Genomic DNA, 18,730 nt, shown 5'->3' on the forward strand with positions numbered 1-18,730 from the left:
ATTTATATCTAAATATAATGCTTATCTTCAAAATTAAAAATGTTTTGTAAATTGTACAATTTAAAATCACAAACACATTCTACTGCCTACTTTTTTTTATGTTAAAATATAATTAGATATGTTATACAGAACAAATGCTCCCGGAACATGGTTCCTCAAAGTTATATACATATTTTCAATATAATCTATATTTTGGTAATTATACAGCTATGCATCACAAACACTCGAATTACATTATTTATTCTAATTTTTTTATATTGTAATACAACTCGATACACAATAAACCTCAATCATAATAACCAAATACTAATTTGATCACAACAGTCTCCAAACTTCCCAAAGCTCGTCTTCATTTAAACTTGCTTCAACCGAACTCCATGGAGTCTTGTCTGAATTCGTTTTGTGCTAAGCTTAGTTGAAGTTAACAATAAACAGTTCTTACTTTTTAAGTTACCGTGGTGCTGAAGTGTGGGAACTATGGAATGTGAGCGTCGTTATATTAGCGAACGTTTCACTACCAATGAGAGAAGAATTCTTTTTCAGTTAGTTGGGAAGAGAGCAGCCGTATTTGCATGTAAACGAACTGATGCTATTGCTTCGGGAAAGCGGCAAGAAGCGTGGAATGCTCTTTGCAACGAGTACAATTCGTACCCTGGAGTGACTCAAGTTAGTTTAGTGGTTTAGTGTTTATACATAATTTTATTCCTAAATGACCATGCTACCAAATCCTGTTGGACATGGGTCAATAATAATATTATTCCTAAAATGTAAATATGGAAAGTACTCTTAAATAAGTTTTGACAGTTTATACTAAAACATATCCACATGCAAGATGCAATTATATTTCAAAATAAATAAATCGACTATGTCGTTCAGCGAGGTAATTTAATAGCAGCTTTTCCGGGGGTATAAAAAAAATTCCTAAGTTGTATTCTGATAATTTTGAGCACTACGTTAATCATCGAGAGGATCCACAAAAGCCAACCGAAATTGTATTCTCAGTTAATGACATGGTAAAGTTTTAATTTGGCGGCTTTTCCGTAAAAAAAAATTGCATTAATGGTGTAGATGTTTTCATTTAATTAGTACCTATGTCAAAAATCCTGTGCTTGATATTTTAGGAAACTTGGTAGAGGGAAACTGCACTGAAATCTGCAAAAATTGTGTTTTTAGCCAACTGAAAAATTAGTAAATATTGGATCTAAAAAATATTACATAACCTACATATTATATAGAAATAACTTTACCTAGGCTTTAGAGAATTCAAATGTAAAATAACTTAAAATTACAGAAACACAAGGAAAGCTGATAAAAAAAAACTTACCTTTTATGGAGGCTTTATAAATTCTTATCTGCAAGCATATATTTTAGCATGTCAGAAATATGTGATGCATTATGAATTGTCAAATATGCAAATAATGGAAGATATTTTTTTTGTAGGATTCCATAACTAGCAATAATGTAGACATTACCCAACATGGGAAAATGGGGTGTGTGGGTGGGGAAAATCAAAAGGTAAATATTTACAATCGCGGTAGATGCCAAAAAAAATGCTAAAAATCCGAAAATACTTTTATTCTATGCTCTTTCACTTCCTCTTTTCAAATCAACCGGCGGAGATAAGAAATTCCATATACTTTAGGAGATATCAATTTTTTTAATTTCATGATATGTAGAGTTGCGGTATATGCGAAAAAAAATGCTAAAAATCCGAAAATACTTTTATTCTGTGCTCTTTCACTTCCTCTTTTCAAATCAACCGGCGGAGATAAGAAATTCCAAATACTTTAGGAGATATCGAATTTTTTAATTTAGCAATACAACGCCCGTTTAACCGTTCGAACGTCGCCATTTTTTTTTTGACGTGTGTTAGTGAATGCGTAATAAATAAAATGGTCGATTAGGTCAGGTCAGTTACATTATAAATACTTTCAAACAAAGCGGACATTAAAAATAATGTGAATTTAATTTAATGGTTCTTTAGTTTTAAATTATTTATAATGTAACTGACCTGACCTAACAAAACCCGGACAAATGATGAACATTAACAACTCACGTAATTTCTTTTTACTTATTACTTGCGCAACAAAATCCAAAAAAAAATAATACTTTAAAATTAGAAACGTTAAAAACTCACCTAAGTTGGAGGCGGGTACATTTCCTTTGCCACTAAAAGGAAATGATGTAGTCGTTCACCTACGTCGCGATACCTCCGACGGAACATGAATTCCGCAAGGTACCCGACGTAGTGGTTAAGGGGCCCGCCTCGTCAGGGGTGTATGTGTGTTAGTGAGGCGGGATGATAAGCGCGACGCTCGCTGGTGCTTCCAGCGCGGTATAGCCTCTAAGCGCAAGTCTCTGAACTGGCGCGCATTCGTCTCGTCGTCACAGGATAACTGTGAAATTTGAGCGGCGACCGTAACATTATATGGCGGAGAAATGAAGATAAAGGTGTTATGCAAGCCCCTTAAGTGCTTTCAAGAATCTGTACTGATTGTTTTATTCCTACAAATTACTCTGAAAACACGCGTTTTAGGCATTTTAACGCTTCTAAAAATACAGTTTAAAAACTTAATCCGAAATTAAAAGTACTTTTCGGTCCTCAGCGAACTCTTAAATGCTATTCGTAAATAGGCCCCTCTCGGATATCTTGAGTAGTTTTGAAATCGCGTTGTTTTTCCTGAAGCTCTGCACACCGTATGTGTGCCCAGGTAGGCGGGCCCCTTAACTCGTCGACCATATCGTGGCACATTCTGCCTTACTTCCCGCCAAAGTCTCTCTATTCTTTGGGTGTTCGCCCTTGTGTCGGGATCAACAAAGTTCATACTATGATTTACCTTCAGGTGAAGATAATCATGCTGTGAAAGACAATCATAAGCACGCCAACAGTCGCTTATAATTGTCGTTCCAGGCGAAATGTACTTCTTGATCACGCGCAAGAGCGTCCTGCTAGTACGATCTTTGACAGGAATGAGAAAAATGTTATCACTATTTCTCTCAATACCGCCAAAAACCCACTGACCCTGAATGACTCGCCCCTTATTATTCTTACGTTTGCCAATTTTAGCTTCATCAATTTCGACAACTTTGCCCGGCCCACCCAATTTCCCTACATTTACTTCCAAACTCCACTTAATTAAAACTTCCCTACAAAAGGACGTCCAATCTACGACGGTTTTCAAGCTGACATTACAATTGAACTGAATAAATACTGTATTAGGGTGATGAACTGTTAAAAAAAAAATAAGTTATCTTCAAAATAGTTTCAATCGAAAGATTACTTTTGGAGAACCACGTGCCGTTCCTGAATGATTTTTTGAAACAACAAGGTACCCTTTTAACTTTTTTATTGGCACGGGTTATTGTTGACCAGTGACATTGAAAAAATCCGCTGTCCTCGGGCAACTCAATTACCGTCCCACATTGGTCGCACTTTACCTCTGAACTCAAAACTCCCTGATCAACTAAATATTCAAACAACAATTTCCAATCATCACACAAATGCACAAAATCGAATACATTCAAGGAACACCCGCTGCATAGCTGACTATTCCCAGAAACACAGGCCATTTGAAAGACAGAATATATCAAAATATAATAGACGATTCCCCAGAACGACTACAACATCGAATGATCAAATGGCAGAAGTTGACTGATTAATTAAACATCGTATTGAACAATAAATGAATAAATAATCACGTATTGGCTCATTTGAATACTGACCAATCACGGAATAAATAATCACCTATTGGTTCATTTGAATACTGGCCAATCACGGAACAGTCACGTGACAAAATTGTCCAATAAGAAACATGATACTCGTAAACAAGAAACCTTATTATCTATGACAAGAAACAATGGTGATCGCCGCAGGCCGCATACTACGCAGGTATTGTGATGCAAATTAAAAAATTCGATATCTCCTAAAGTAATTGGAATTTCTTATCTCCGCCGGTTGATTTGAAAAGAGGAAGTGAAATAGCACAGAATAAAAGTATTTTCAGATTTTTAGCATTTTTTTTGGCATCTACCGCGACTCTACATATGATGAAATTTAAAAATTCGATATCTCCTAAAGTATTTAGAATTTCTTACCTCCGCCGGTTGTTTTGAAAAGAGGAAGTGAAAGGGCACAGAATAAAAGTACTTTCAGATTTTTAGCATTTTTTTTGGCATCTACCGCGATTGTAAATATTTACCAATCAAAAATATAATTACATACAAAAATAATTTCATAGGGAAACTATCATGTGGGTATCTTAAAATTCACTAGAATGATTAGGATTCTAGGATAATTTACAAAGTAATTTTCTCGGTAAATATGTAGTTGAGCGGTATTTGCGAAAAAATTTTTTAGAAATCTGAAAATACCTTTATTATATGCTCTTCAACTTCCTCTTTTCATTAAAAGTGGCGGAGGTAAGAAATTTCAAATACTGCAGGAGATATCGAATTTTTAAATTTCATCATATGTAGTTCAGCGGTATTTGCGAAAAAAATGTTAAAAATCCGAAAATACCTTTATTATATGCTCTTCAACTTCCTCTTTTCATTAAAAGCGGCGGAGATAAGAAATTTCAAATACTTTAAGAGATATCGAATTTTTAAATTTCATCACAATACCAGTGCATTCATGTGGCATTCAAAATTGTTTCTTGTTTACGAGTAGGCTATCTATTTTTTTATTGGATAATGATGTCACGTGATTGTTCGTGATAGGCCAGAATTAATTACCGCCTCCAACTTAGGTGAGTTTTTAACGTTTCTAATTTTAAAGTATTATTTGTTATTTGAATATTGTTGCGCAAGTAATAAGTAAAAAAAAAAATTACGTTAGTTCCTACTGTCCATCCTTTGTCCCGGTTGGTTAGGTCAGGTCAGTTACATTATAAATAATTTAAAACTAAAGAATAATTAAAATTAATTCACTTTATTTTTAATATCACCTTAGTTTTATAGTATTTATAATGTAACTGACCTGACCTAATCAACCATTTTAGTTTACTGTTCATCCTCTGTCCCGGTTTGTTTGGTCAGGTCAGTTACATTATAAATATTTTAAAACTAAACAGCCATTAAAATTAATTCACATTATTTTTAATGTCGGCTTAGTTTGAAAGTATTAATAATGTAACTGACCTGACCTAATCAACCATTTTATTAATTACGCATTCACAAACACACGGCAAAATAACAAAAATTGCAACGGTCGAATGGTTGCACAGGTCTTGTATTGCAAAATTAAAAAATTCGATATCTCCTAAAGTATTTGGAATTTCTTATCTCCGCCGGTTGTTTTGAAAAGAGGAAGTGAAAGAGCATAGAATAAAAGTATTTTCGGATTTTTAGCATTTTTTTCCGCGAATACCGCCCAACTACATATTTACCATTTTCTCACGTCACTGCTGGTCCGTAAATAAAATAACAAACTTTGGTAAATACCTTTTTTGAACTTTAAAGATGTTCCTCTATTTACCCTGTAAACAGCGTTTCTTAATTCCTACTGGTTTCTGAGAGTATATGAGTGTGTGATTGTAATGAATCCAATTTGTGATACCAAAGAAACACAGCTCATTCTGACTCATATTTCCTTTATCACAGCTCCAAAACCCTTCTCTCTCTTTACAAAAATTTTTTTTGCTAGGTACATATTGGCACAAAATATTCTCCAAAAATTTTATCTCATTTGAAACACTACGGTTTAATCACTGCAACTCCGTATAAATATGCACAATATGCTTTAGTATCCGCCAACGCCACATGGAGAACCATCTTTTTTAACATATGACTGTCGATACTTCTACTTCACTGTGTACCAGTCTAACATACACAGTATTTTACAAACCTCATTTACTTTTCACAATGTCATATTATTCCTTTCTTGTTTACATTCAGGCCATAACATCTTAAATCGTGTCAGTATGCCAGTAAAGTAATCCTGACCCAATAATGGTGCAGTATCACAAAAATTTGCATTGTAACAACTACTAAAAACCAAAGTAAAACACACCATTATAAATTGCACTCTCACAAACTAAATATAAGTTCTGCAGCCTTCATCAGCATGGCCAGTCAACTACTCCTATACATTTAAAATACTGGTGTTGCTAAGAGTTTGACTAATGATACAAATATAGAATAATAATTGAGCAAAATATTGAAATGAAACTGCAGTAAGAAAATTTTTAAAAAAATCTTTGAAAAGTTGCACCTAAGTAATAACAAAAAAAAATTAATACAATAATTTTGGTATAAATGATTTAAAAGACAACAGTGTTTTATTAAAAGCTTTGGTGGCCCAGAATGTATTTTTAACACGTAAGTTCATAACTCCCAACTGTTAATTTGCTTAAAACCTTATAGCTTATGTAGGTATTGTCTTTGAATACCTAGGTTTTGCTATTTGAGTTCTGGTTTTATTTTTAAAACAAGGATGCTGATATAGAGATCATTTTAAATTGGTTAGAAAATAGAGGAACTATAAAAATAGAGGAACACATAAAAATTTTATTTGTCCTGGGTAAGTAGGCAACCTACTGTTTACATTCCTGCAGTATGTCTTAACCACATTTCCATGTGGACCTTTCAGTACTAGGCTGCTTACATTTTATAAGCCAAAATGCCTTTGTATTTTCATATTTAGTTACATTATTTATTGTTTTAGCCACTTGATTTAAGTAGTTTATACTTTTTGCTTTTATTCAGTACCTAAACTGTATAAAATCTTGTTTTCTTAAAATAGGTATGATCTTTCCAGCATGTAAAAGAACAATGTTCTATAAATAATAATTTTTTCTTTCCCATATGTTATAAGTGGGGGGAAAAAAAATCAAATAAAATTACCTAATAGTGTGATTAGATATTTATGCATAACATTTGTGGTGCTTAAGAAAATTATGTTTTACTTCTATTCCACTTTGATTACAATTTTGGTGTTCAGTTTGGTTTTAATGCTATTTACCAAGTAATGTGGACTGAATTAACTGTTGCTGAAAAGGATAATTAATTTTTATTTTGTGATAGTTTTTTTATTGGAGATTACCTATTTCATGGCAGGGTAAATGTTTCTTCTTTATTTTTAATTGTTAGTTTAGAACATATTGTTTATGTTGCAGCGCACGGTTCAGCAGCTGCGAAAATGTTGGCAGAACGAAAAAACGAAACGGAAAAAAGCATTGACGGCCGGATGTAGGCCTTATTCGAATAGGTCCTCTATAGAGCCAGACCCAGAGTTCGAGAAGGCGTTGTCTGGAATTGAACACTACGTCGAATACACGCTCGACGATGATCCGCTCTCGCCAGCGGAGGATTCGGAGGAGACGGTTGTTACAGCAGGGTCTGGGTTAGCCAAGTCGGAAGAACTAGACACAGAGTGCTCTTTCATTGAACTTGATTCAAATGAAGAGCACAGTTGTGCTGACTCCAATGCAGCGACTGCATTCAGCAGCTTGCACCACACTAAACACAGAAACAGCTCTCTTTCCACGCCAACTGCATCAGCATCCACTTCCATGAGAGATGCGGCGATAGAAAAAGAGCTGAGCAAAAGGCTCGAGAAGCTGCAAAGGCAAGGTGCACAGAACGACCAATTGCATGCTTTGTGCGTCAAGGAGCAGCGTTACAAGACAGAGAAGGCTCGCTTGGAGCTTGAAAACGCAAAGAAACAATTTAAGCGGGAAGAGGAGCTTCATGCATTTGCACTCGAGGAGTCGAAGCTGCGACTCAGATTTCTCAAGCAGAAACTGCATGATAGAGACCTTCAGGAGACCACCTATGTTTTAAGTTAATTATTTCATACTAAAATTTATCTTTTAATATTATATTTCTCAAGTTAATTTAACCCATTTACAATCATTTCTGTACCATATCTTAGAGGTCAAAATATTTTTAAGAATAATATTTCTGTTCTGGCAGATGCAATATGAAGAAATACACCAAATGAATACTGTACCTTCAGAGATTGTTATGATGTAGGGGATCTGTGTGGACAAGTATGTGAAATTTCTGTATGACAGCCACTTCACACAATTTGTCTAATACTGTACTATGCATTTTTAGGAACACTGTTTTTTATTCATCCAGTTATTTTCCTGCTGGTGAATGTGGGTTAAGTAATATAATTGAATCAGCCTGTGGAGAAAGGAACAAAGTCAATGTTTTTGTTTTTCACTTTTTAATACAAGTGGACAATATGCTTCAAATAGTGGTGAAAAGAATGGTCATATTGTTCCTTATCTCTTAAATCACACATCTAAAAATGTTGATATTTAGAGAAAGGAAGAAGTCATTGACATACATAATTCCTTCCTCCATAAAATAACGTAACTTTGACTTTATTTGTTTCTATACTAAATTTTTTTAAATGATGCAAAGAGAATGTACTCTTAGAGAGTGGTATATTTCTGATTTACATTAGCAGAAAGTAGTAGTGATGTTTGTTTAACAGTTAATCTTATTTATAATTATTTAAATATTGGTTTTTATATAGTTGAAGGCTATCATCTTCCAAGATGCTTCTGTTGGAACAGTCGTCAATGTTCAGAGGCATCCAGACAGTGCAGTTAACTTCTACAGAGAATAATTTTCACAAAATTTCAACTACAGATTTGGGCACTCACGAGTTGATATATGCTGTAAATGTGAACTAATGAACACCAAACTAAAAAGCCCTCACATAAGTGATAGCATAAAGCAAGCAGCAGAGAGTGTGTTAAATGTGCACAAACAGTGCAAAACTTATATCAATAAAAGATGTAGAAGCCCGGTGTCATAAACAAGAACACACCGGAGGTTTGGTCTTTGATTTTATGCAGAACCTGCCACTTCCATGTATACCAGTACATGAAAGTGTTTGTGTTTTCTACCTGAGGTATAGACATTCTGTGATATGCATGTATCATGAAGGTGAAGGACACAATAGTGCAAATGAAGTGTGCTTTTTTGTATATGACTATATCCACACTGACATTTTAAGCAAAGTAACTGAACTCTTTCTTTTATCAGACGGGGCACATATAGCCCAGGAATTTTAGGCTCAAAAATACCCTAACCCAGAAAAAAATATTATAAAGCTGCAAATTTGGTCATTAGTACTATTCACCTTCCTGAACAACATACTGAATTTCCCCTATTCTCCCGTGCCGGCGTCCATGTTTTTTTCGGGCAAGAATGTCTTAAGTCGCAAAAATCGACACACAGGCGAAATTGACCCTTCAGAAATTAAACCCAAGAATAAATACTTTTCTATAAATATTTTATTTCATCGTAAGATCATACTGAATAGCTGTAAATTTTCAATTAGTAAATGAAATACATTTTCAGCGTTGTTAAAGCGATTATCTTTCAAGAATTTCTTGAAAAATTAGCAAAGTTACAAATCAACTGACTCAGAGAGTATAAATTAAGCAAGATAGCTAAAATGTGGTTTTTACAATCGATATTTGCTACTTCTTTTTCCAATGGTGTATTATTCATTTTCATGGGATGGTTTGTTTAGGAGATACGGCCACCTTAACAATAGCGCGCGTCGTGTAATCACGAGTTCTGGCACGAGTCACCACCAGCAGTTGTCTAGACGCATTGTATTTCAGTACTTGCATACGTGTCTGTTGTCTCTGTCGATCGATTACATACAGTCGACTGATCGGTGACTGGCTCCTCACATAAATGTTCAGTCTTTGTCCGGACGTGTCAGAAGTGAAGTTGCGTATTTACTGGTGCTTTGGAATGAGTTATTTATTTCTTAATGTGAGTTTGTGGTTAGAAATGAAATATTAGTTGAAATTGCTACTCAATCTGAGTGTTTGATTTGTAAAAAAACACTGGAACCTGGTCAAGAAGAAATAACTACAGTAACAAGAGGATTGTTGGGACTCGTTAAAGCCAGTGAACAAAGGGCTGATGGAAACGTTCTTTTCTTACGGTCTCTCGTGGAGACTGGGTCGTCACTAAAGTTGCACAAACAATGCAGGTAAGGTAATTTATTACAATTTTAACCTAGCATTGTGTTGCACTTATATTACTATTGTGGTGTCAATAGTGAGGTATGTACAACAACGGCATTACGTTGGATTCACATTTGGGAGGACTCAGGTTCGATACCCGGTTGAGCCATTGTGATTTTGGTTTTCCATGGTTTCATTAAATCACTCTAGGCAAATATTGGTAAAGACCATGGCTGACTACTTTCCTATTTCCTGATTAATAGTGTTCCTCTTTAGGCCTTGCGGTTCGGTAATAACTCAAAACATAAAAAAACTAATTATTATGTTCAATAATTGAAAACTTTTCCATTATCTAAATATTAATTTGTTTTATTTATTTATTTATTTATTTATTTATTAAATTTGTGACATGCACACCAACAGCCGAAGCTTTGGAGGTGTGCACAGAACAAGTAATAAAGACACGACACATACAAACGAATAAATACAACATAAACAGGATAATAAAAGACGACACATACAAGCGAATAAATACAACATACACAGGATTTTAAAAGACGACACAATAACAAACAAAACAAAACAGCAACTGAGATAATCTTAACTAAATGATCTAGAATGGGAAGAATAAACAGGATTATAATTACTCAAAATATTAGGGTAATCATAAAAATTAAAATTTAAAGTTTTTAATAAAATTTTCATATTTATTGAAATTTGAGATAAGTCTGTAAATTAAATCATTATTATTGTGTAAGGAACATAATAGGGATCGAAGGCGGCTTTTGAACTGCGGGACTCGAATACCAGAGTTACCAAGTAAGTATAAGCAATTAATTTTTGAACTATAGCACTTAAACACAAACAGGGCATCCAGATGGATGCGGCGATTTGAAAGAGATTCTAATTTGGGTAATTGATGGTGTCTAGAACTAATTATTTTGAAAAATTTATTTTGTATGGATTCAATTTTGTCACTATCGGTGGTGTTAATACTGTTCCAGATAACTGAGCAATATTCGAGTTTACTTCTAACTAAGGACAAATAAAGAGTAAGAATGGATTCAATATTAGATGCATAGTAAGTTATATAATTTATTAAATATAAGGTTCTACGGGAAAAGGATACTAAAGAATTAACATGTTGATGAAAGAATAGTTTGGAGTCAAGAATAACACCAAGATCTTTTATACTAAGAGATTTGGAAATTTTTGAGTTGTCAAGAAAATAATCATATTTAACTGGATGAATTTTCCTTGTTAAAGAAATAATTTTTGTTTTATCTTTGTTAAGTGAAACTAAATTCATTTTACACCAATTATCAATTTCAGTAATATCATATTGAAGAAGCAGACAGTCATTTAAGGAGGAAATTTCTCTGGATATTTTAAGATCGTCAGCAAACAGAAAACCAGTAGTATGATGAAGAACTTTAAAAATATCATTAATATAAATATTGAATAATAAGGGAGATAAAGTACCCCCTTGAGGCACACCAGAAGTAGCATGATATAAAGTAGAAGTTTTTTTATTAAGTGAAACAAAGAAACATCTATCTTTAAGGTAACTAGTAAACCAGGTTATATAATTATTACAGAGACCGAAGTTAGAAAGTTTAGCTAGTAAAATGGAGTGATTGACAGTATCAAAGGCTTTAGCCAGATCAAAATAACATGCATCAACCTGCCCCCTTGTTGTAACTTTATTGTATATAGGATTAATAAATGAGAGAAGATTAGTAGAAGTTGTCATACTATTTCTAAAGCCATGCTGATTAGGAGCTAATCTGTTGTTTATTGGGAAGTTAATATGTTTAAATATTATTTTTTCAAAGATTTTAGTAAAGCCATTTAATAATGATATAGGCCTATAATTAAATACACTGAGTTTACTACCCTTTTTATGTATGGGAATAACCTTAGCTATTTTCCATTTAGTGGGAAATACTTGTGATTTTAGACTTGTATTAAATAGATGCAACAATAGAGGCATTAGAATAAAAGAGCAGCCTTTAATAATGAAATTTGGTATACCGTCAGGACCAGTAGACATAGTAGGTTTTAATGATTTAATTCCCCATAAGACCTGGCTTTCTGATAAGAATGATACAGGAATTGAATCGTGAATAATATCGGGATCAATGATACGAGGGTGGTTGGTGGATGGTACATATACACTAGCAAAGTACTTAGCAAAGACATTAGAAAGAATACCTGGATCATTACAGATATCACCATTGACATTAAGAGAATGAGATTCACTATAACCATTTTTCATAACATTGACATATCTCCAGAATTTTTTAGGGTTATTCTTAACCTTATTATTGATACTACGATTCCAATTAGTTTTATCACGCTTAGTAAGATTTTTAACTAGTGCTCTATATTTAGAGAAAAGAAGGTAATACTGAGCATAATGTTTCTTTTATAGAGTTTATGAAAGTGTTTTTTTAGATTTTAAGGCATGAATTAAATCACCAGAGAACCAATAAGGATGTTTAGAGGCCTTACGTGTGGATAATGGAATGTGAGTATTGATTTTATCACAGATACAAGATGTAAGTTGATCTACAAGAGCATGTACATCAGTGGTGTTATAATATTCATCCCAATTGTGGGTTTTTAGAGAGTTATATAGGCTTAAGTAATCACCAACTTTGTAGTTTCTGAAAAAAGAATCTGGAGTAAAATTGTGTGAGGTCGCCTCAATAAGTAGTTTAATAAGTAGGGTAGGATGATAGATATCCTCTTTGACCAGAGATTCAACAGCTTTTTCAACCACACAATGGGATAGATTAGAAAAACAAAGATCTAGAAGATTATTGGAAGATTGTATTAGGTTGTGCTGAATTAAATCCAAATTAGATATGAAATCAAGTAGGCACTGAGCCTTGGATCTGACATGTGCACGGGCAATATTGAAATAGTGATTACCTTTCCAATATATCCCAGGTACATTGAAGTCACCTAAGATAATCACATTATCATGCATGCATTAATATTTATAAGGTATTCTACTAATTTATAATGCTGGAGCATTCTAATTTTGAAAGTACAACAATGTGATGTTAACAATGTGATGTCAAAGTTATGATTATTATATAAAATACAGCTGTGGGAGATGCAAAGCTCAAAACCAAGAATCAATGACAATTAACAGACAGCATCATCCACCATCAGCAGACATCATAGCCGCCAGAGGCAAACTTCAAGTTCACAGTTACAAAAAGTCAACATTGCCAGGACTCAAGGGCATTAGCATTCGCGAGCTAGCCACTGTGTCTGATGCTACAGCTCGATCTGTGAAAAATGCTATTGCAGCAGATGTACTTTGGACCTCTGCTAGATGGTTAGAAGAGTTTTAAGCATCATCTTGGAATGGTTTTATGCGTAGCTGTATACACACAGGGAAAATTAGTTGGTGCGTCACTGCAGTCGAGGCAGTGCCATTTATAAATTTAGAGCGATCAAATCACAGTACTATTTATACTGCACTTATTTTTGCAGCTGAGGAGTGTAAACACCACAATCAGGGTAGCTGTATTGTTAATTTTGATCAGCCACTTTATGCGAAGGCATCAGAAATTATCGCAGCTGCACCTCCTGGGGAACTGGATAGTGTAACTCTTCGGCTTGGTGGATTCCATCTCCTCGTCAGTTACATGGGCTCTGTTGGATTCATAATGTCTAGGAGTGGCATAGAAGAGCTGTTGATGCAAGTTTATGCTAAATCTTCAGTAACACATGATTTCAGGCCATGCATTTTCTAGAGCTGTGCGAGCACACATGTTAACTTCTTAGGCCCTGATTACTATGAACTAGGAATGGAAAATTGCTTTTCGTTTTATCAAGAAGAATTACACAAACTCTTTCTTGAAGATATAAGTGGTGAGAAAATTATTCCAGATGCTGTGGAGTCACCTTTGCTAATCAGTTTTCTAGCTTCATTTGAAAGAAAGTGCACAGCATTGTCTGAACAAAGTCGTACTGGCAAGTCATGGGTGCAGTACCTGCGGCAGGTGGACATATTACGCCTTTTTATTAGAGCTGAAAGGTTCGGTGATAGGGAACTCCATTTACAGTGTGTGCGGTCAATGTTGCCATACCTGCATGCTGCTGGACACTTTCACTATGCAAAATCAGCTCACTTATATGTCCAGCAGATCGAGGCACTTCCATCTCAAATGCCATCAAATGGGTACAACAAAATTAAATCACAAAGTTTCTTTACTGTACAAAGAAAGGACGAGTTCTGGGGAGGCTTATGGACAGACTTGTCGATAGAGCAGGATCTCATGCGTGCGCACAAAACTCAAGGGGGCCTTACAAGAGGACGTGGAATAACAGAAAGTACACTTGCATATTGTGTAGCTACTTTTCCTGTATGCTTGAAGTTGTGCAATGCCTTGGAGGAGCTTTCTGGCATCAAAGCTGGATCATCTGAACAGCATGTTGAGTTAAGGGATTCATGCAAAACCAGAGATGCTCGTGATGTTGCTGTACTACTGTCTTGACAATCACACGAACATATTCGGCGTGCTTCTAAAAGGACATCTGCTGAATTTATGTTTGACATGAACACATCTGCGAGCACAACGCAAGCTGATTTCCTAAGTAACCATCACAACAAGGAACGACTGATCACCTTGTTGGCCCACCATTTCGAAACAGCAGGAATCAAAGTGTGCAATTCTGAGGGCGATGCTGATACTCTTATTGTGAAGAAAGCGCTTGAGCTGGTTTCATTGGGAAACAATGTCACAGTTGTTGCATCTGACAGACATTGTAGTCATGCTGTTAGCCCGCGCCACTGATGACATGGACTTAAGAATCCTTAGTCCAGGTACGAATACAAAATGTGACAAAGTGTGTCATGTGAAGGAAATTCAAGAACATATCGGAAAGAGCAAAGATAATTTCCTCTTCTGTCATGCAGTTACTGGTTGTGACACATCTGCTTTCTTTGGCAAAGGTAAAAAAAAGCATGGAAAATTCTCCAGAGACCTGACATGGTCTATGTTGCACAAGTGTTCAACAGTCCAGAGTCTACGAAAGAGGAGGTTTGTGCTGCTGGAGAGAAATTCGTCATAGCTCTGTACGGTGGGGAAAATATCACCAGTTTGGATGAACTCAGAGTAATTCAGTATACACGCTCCATCGCTAAGCAGTCTGTTACGGCAGCCTTAAAACTAGCGACATTGCCACCAACAAGTGCTGTATGTGCAGAACATTCACTGCTGACATATTATCAGGTAATTCTTTTCAACTTTACACTGAGAATGTAACTGAATGTATATAATATCGAAACATTAAATAATAAAACTTGTGTTTTTGTCCTAGGTTCAGCAGTGGTATGATAACGTATCCCTTAATTCAGTCAACTGGGGGTGGCAACTGGCTGGAGGATACTTGGTTCCAATAATGACTAGCTGGGCACCTGCACCTGATTCTTTGTTGCGCCTGATTTCCTATGGCTGTAAGACAGACTGTGGCTACAGATGTGAATGCAGACGTGCTGGATTGGCCTGCTCGACGATGTGTGGACATTGTAGAGGAGGAAGCTGCATGAATATAGAAATTCAAGATTTTCATGGAAGTGGCGACGAAGATGACCCAGAGGAAGCTACTCTATAAGTAATTATATCTAATTCATGAACCAAATAAATTGCTTTCCTTTTTTTTAGTTTATAATTCACAATGAAAGAGTTGTAGAAAAGATTGCAAACATTACTACTTTGCATATAATTATGAGAGGGTTTTATTAACATAGAAAGCCGTATTCTAGTTTTAATAAAATAAATTTATGTTAGTAAATGCTGTGCTAAAAAATATATTACGATAGGCCTAACATAAGTTATTTATTTTGAAATTAATTAAAACAAAACTGAATTAGGAATCGAAATAGTGTTTCAGTTTAGGTGTCGCATAACATAACAGTCCAAATCATTTACATAAATTATGTATACATGATTAACAAACTTATAATATGCGTTAAACTGAATATTACTTGAATATTATAACTAGCTTACACTTACATAGATTCTGTAGACTCGCAATTGCACTTGACGATGCACGCCAGTGTATGTGATTACACGACGCGCGCTATTGTTTAGGCGGTCGTATCTCCTAAACAAACCATCCCATGAAAATGAATAATACACCATTGGAAAAAGAAAACTGTAGCAAATATCGATTGTAGAAACCACTTTTTAGCTATCTGGCTTAATTTATACTCTCTGAGTCTGTTGATTTGCAACTTTGGTAATTTTTCAAGAAATTCTTGAAAGATAATCGCTTTAACAACGCTGAAAATGTATTTCATTTACTAATTGAAAATTTACAGCTATTAAGTATGATCTTACGATGAAATAAAATTTATATAGAAGAGTATTTATTCTTGGGTTTAATTTCTGAAGGATCAATTTTGCAGGTGTGTCGATTTTTGCGACTTAAGACATTTTTGCCCTAAAAAAACATGGACGCCGGCATGGGAGAATAGGCGAAATTCAGTATGTTGTTCAGGAAGGTGAATAGTACTAATGACCAAATTTGCAGCTTTATAATATTTTTTTCCGGGTTAAACTCTAAAATTCCTGGGCTAATAGTATGTTTGTAAGAATGTGTATCGAGCTACTGTCATATGGGCATAAACTTAAAACAATATGTCATCGATTTCTGTAACTGAGCTCATTATTGCCCTGTGTTTTTTTATTAACAAAAACTTATAGAAGTGTGACTGATTTTATACTGCTAAACAATATGTAGAGGTGACTGCTAAACGTATGCATAATATTATAGTAAAGGATGTTGACTGCAAACATGAGGTTTTTAACTTTGACAAGTGATGGCCAACATATTTTAAAAAGGCAGTTCTATCCTACGAAACTTCCTCAAAGTGAAAAACAGGTTTTTACACCTGCCGGATTAAAGAAATTTAAGTTTTCTTCAGAAATGCCAGGTTATGTCATTGCATCACCATTCATGTATCATATAGTATTTCATACATTCAGACTTAAGAAGCACACAAACATTTATTTTGGTATGACAGCTTATATTGCTTATGAGTTTAGTCACGTATCAATCAGTTTCAAAACATTAGAAGACATAAACAACCCATTTGATAAAGCACAGCAATTTTATAAATATCACATCTTGGCCTGGGACATAATTTGTAAGTAATTTTATGCATAATGAGCTGCATAAATTTTCTAATTACCATTGTCATTGATATGTTGGAATGTTTTTCACGTATGACCTCTGGATGCACAAAATCAGCGGAGATAAGAAGTACAAATTTTTAAAAACCTTTTATTGTATAGTTTTTCTATATTTTCACATTAAATATGTTATGTTTATGTAGCCCTGATGTATCAGAATATCATCTAAAAAAAAATTAAACAGCTAGATAGTAACCACTACGATTCACACTAATTTTAGTCTCTGCTGAAAACTTTGATGTTTTTGACTGTCTTCACAGACTGATTCAATTGTTAACTGCCAATCAGCATACTACAGATTTTGATAATCTAAAAAATTTTAAGTCCAGCACCAACTGTAGTTCTTTTATTGTATCCATTGTTTCCCACTGCCCTAAAGAAACCAAAAATATACTCGCAGCAAATCCTGAAAGAACTTAACATGCAGTTCAACTATATAGGAGTCAGTGTGCATAGTCGTGGCTATTATAGCTTATTTTAAGGTCCGTTAAATTAATATTTTTGTTAAGTTACAGCAAGTTGTCTGCTAGCAAAGGAGATGTTTCCACAGCAGAAGTACAACGCTGCAGCATTGCAGCTGAATTGCTGAAATTGCTAAGCATTGTGAACGGACATAATCCAGTAACTGCTTTTAATGTAATCTGAATGAAACACAAATAATTTTTAACATATATGTATTTATTACTAAACAAAAAAATTATCAAAAAAAATTCTTAGTTAAAATTTAATCTGATATAAAAAATTAGTTGTATAGTTTTTACAGAAAATGTCTGTTATAACAGTTTCAGTAGTACAGAGTAAATTACATTAACAGAATGTGTACATTTCCATACACTCTAACATTCATGTTTTTGCCAGTTTTCTTCATTCTTCTCCTAGCAATTCACTTATTTCCTCAAGAAACCTGAGTTGTGGATTCCATGTAAAAGTCTACAAGAAGTGACGCGTATCTCTTGTTGGTTTCACGCATGCACATTTCTTGAACGTCATTAGATCCTTTTCTAAGAACAATACAAATTAATATTAATTGAATGCCATCATAATATAGCCATTTATGTTATATTAAAATAAAAAAAATAGTAGCAATTGAATATTATTGCAATGAATACATGTTTTGTTGAATGGTTAAGAATATGTGTCTTTAACCAGATCCTTGGATCAGTGCCCATAATTATGATAGGACAATAAAATATTCACCACTAACTACATCCTATCCCTGAATATAAGATATATATTTTTTATTATTTCTGTTAAAGCTATGTAATTTGAAAATTCAGTATGGCTGTGGTCCCGAACATGCTAAATTAAAGAGCTTTTATTGTATTAGACTACAAACAATTATAAAACTAGGGAAATTTAATTGTAGCACACACAAGTTTGTATTCGTTCCCATTCTGAGGTCCAGATAGACAAACCAGGTATAAACACGATCATTCTTATAATTCATGCTAACTACTTATTACTCTAAAAGGAGGGGCGTGGAGGTACTCCCCAGAGTACCAGTAGGTGGGAGATAAGTGGAGGAAGCAGATAGCTGTGACGGACGAGAGACTACAGAGTCGTGTA

The 18,730-nt window shown here is 34.5% G+C and overlaps 1 long non-coding RNA gene across 1 annotated transcript; it reads left to right on the plus strand.

Moving 5' to 3' along the window:
* Positions 1-355: 355 nt before the first annotated feature.
* On the plus strand, positions 356-16,765 carry LOC134533187 (uncharacterized). Its single transcript, XR_010075261.1, has 2 exons — positions 356-666; positions 7,116-16,765. It is a non-coding gene; the product is annotated as an uncharacterized LOC134533187 (long non-coding RNA).
* Positions 16,766-18,730: the final 1,965 nt, after the last annotated feature.

The sequence above is a fragment of the Bacillus rossius genome, chromosome 6 (genome assembly GCF_032445375.1).
Source record: "Bacillus rossius redtenbacheri isolate Brsri chromosome 6, Brsri_v3, whole genome shotgun sequence".
Taxonomy (NCBI): Eukaryota; Metazoa; Arthropoda; class Insecta; order Phasmatodea; family Bacillidae; genus Bacillus; species Bacillus rossius.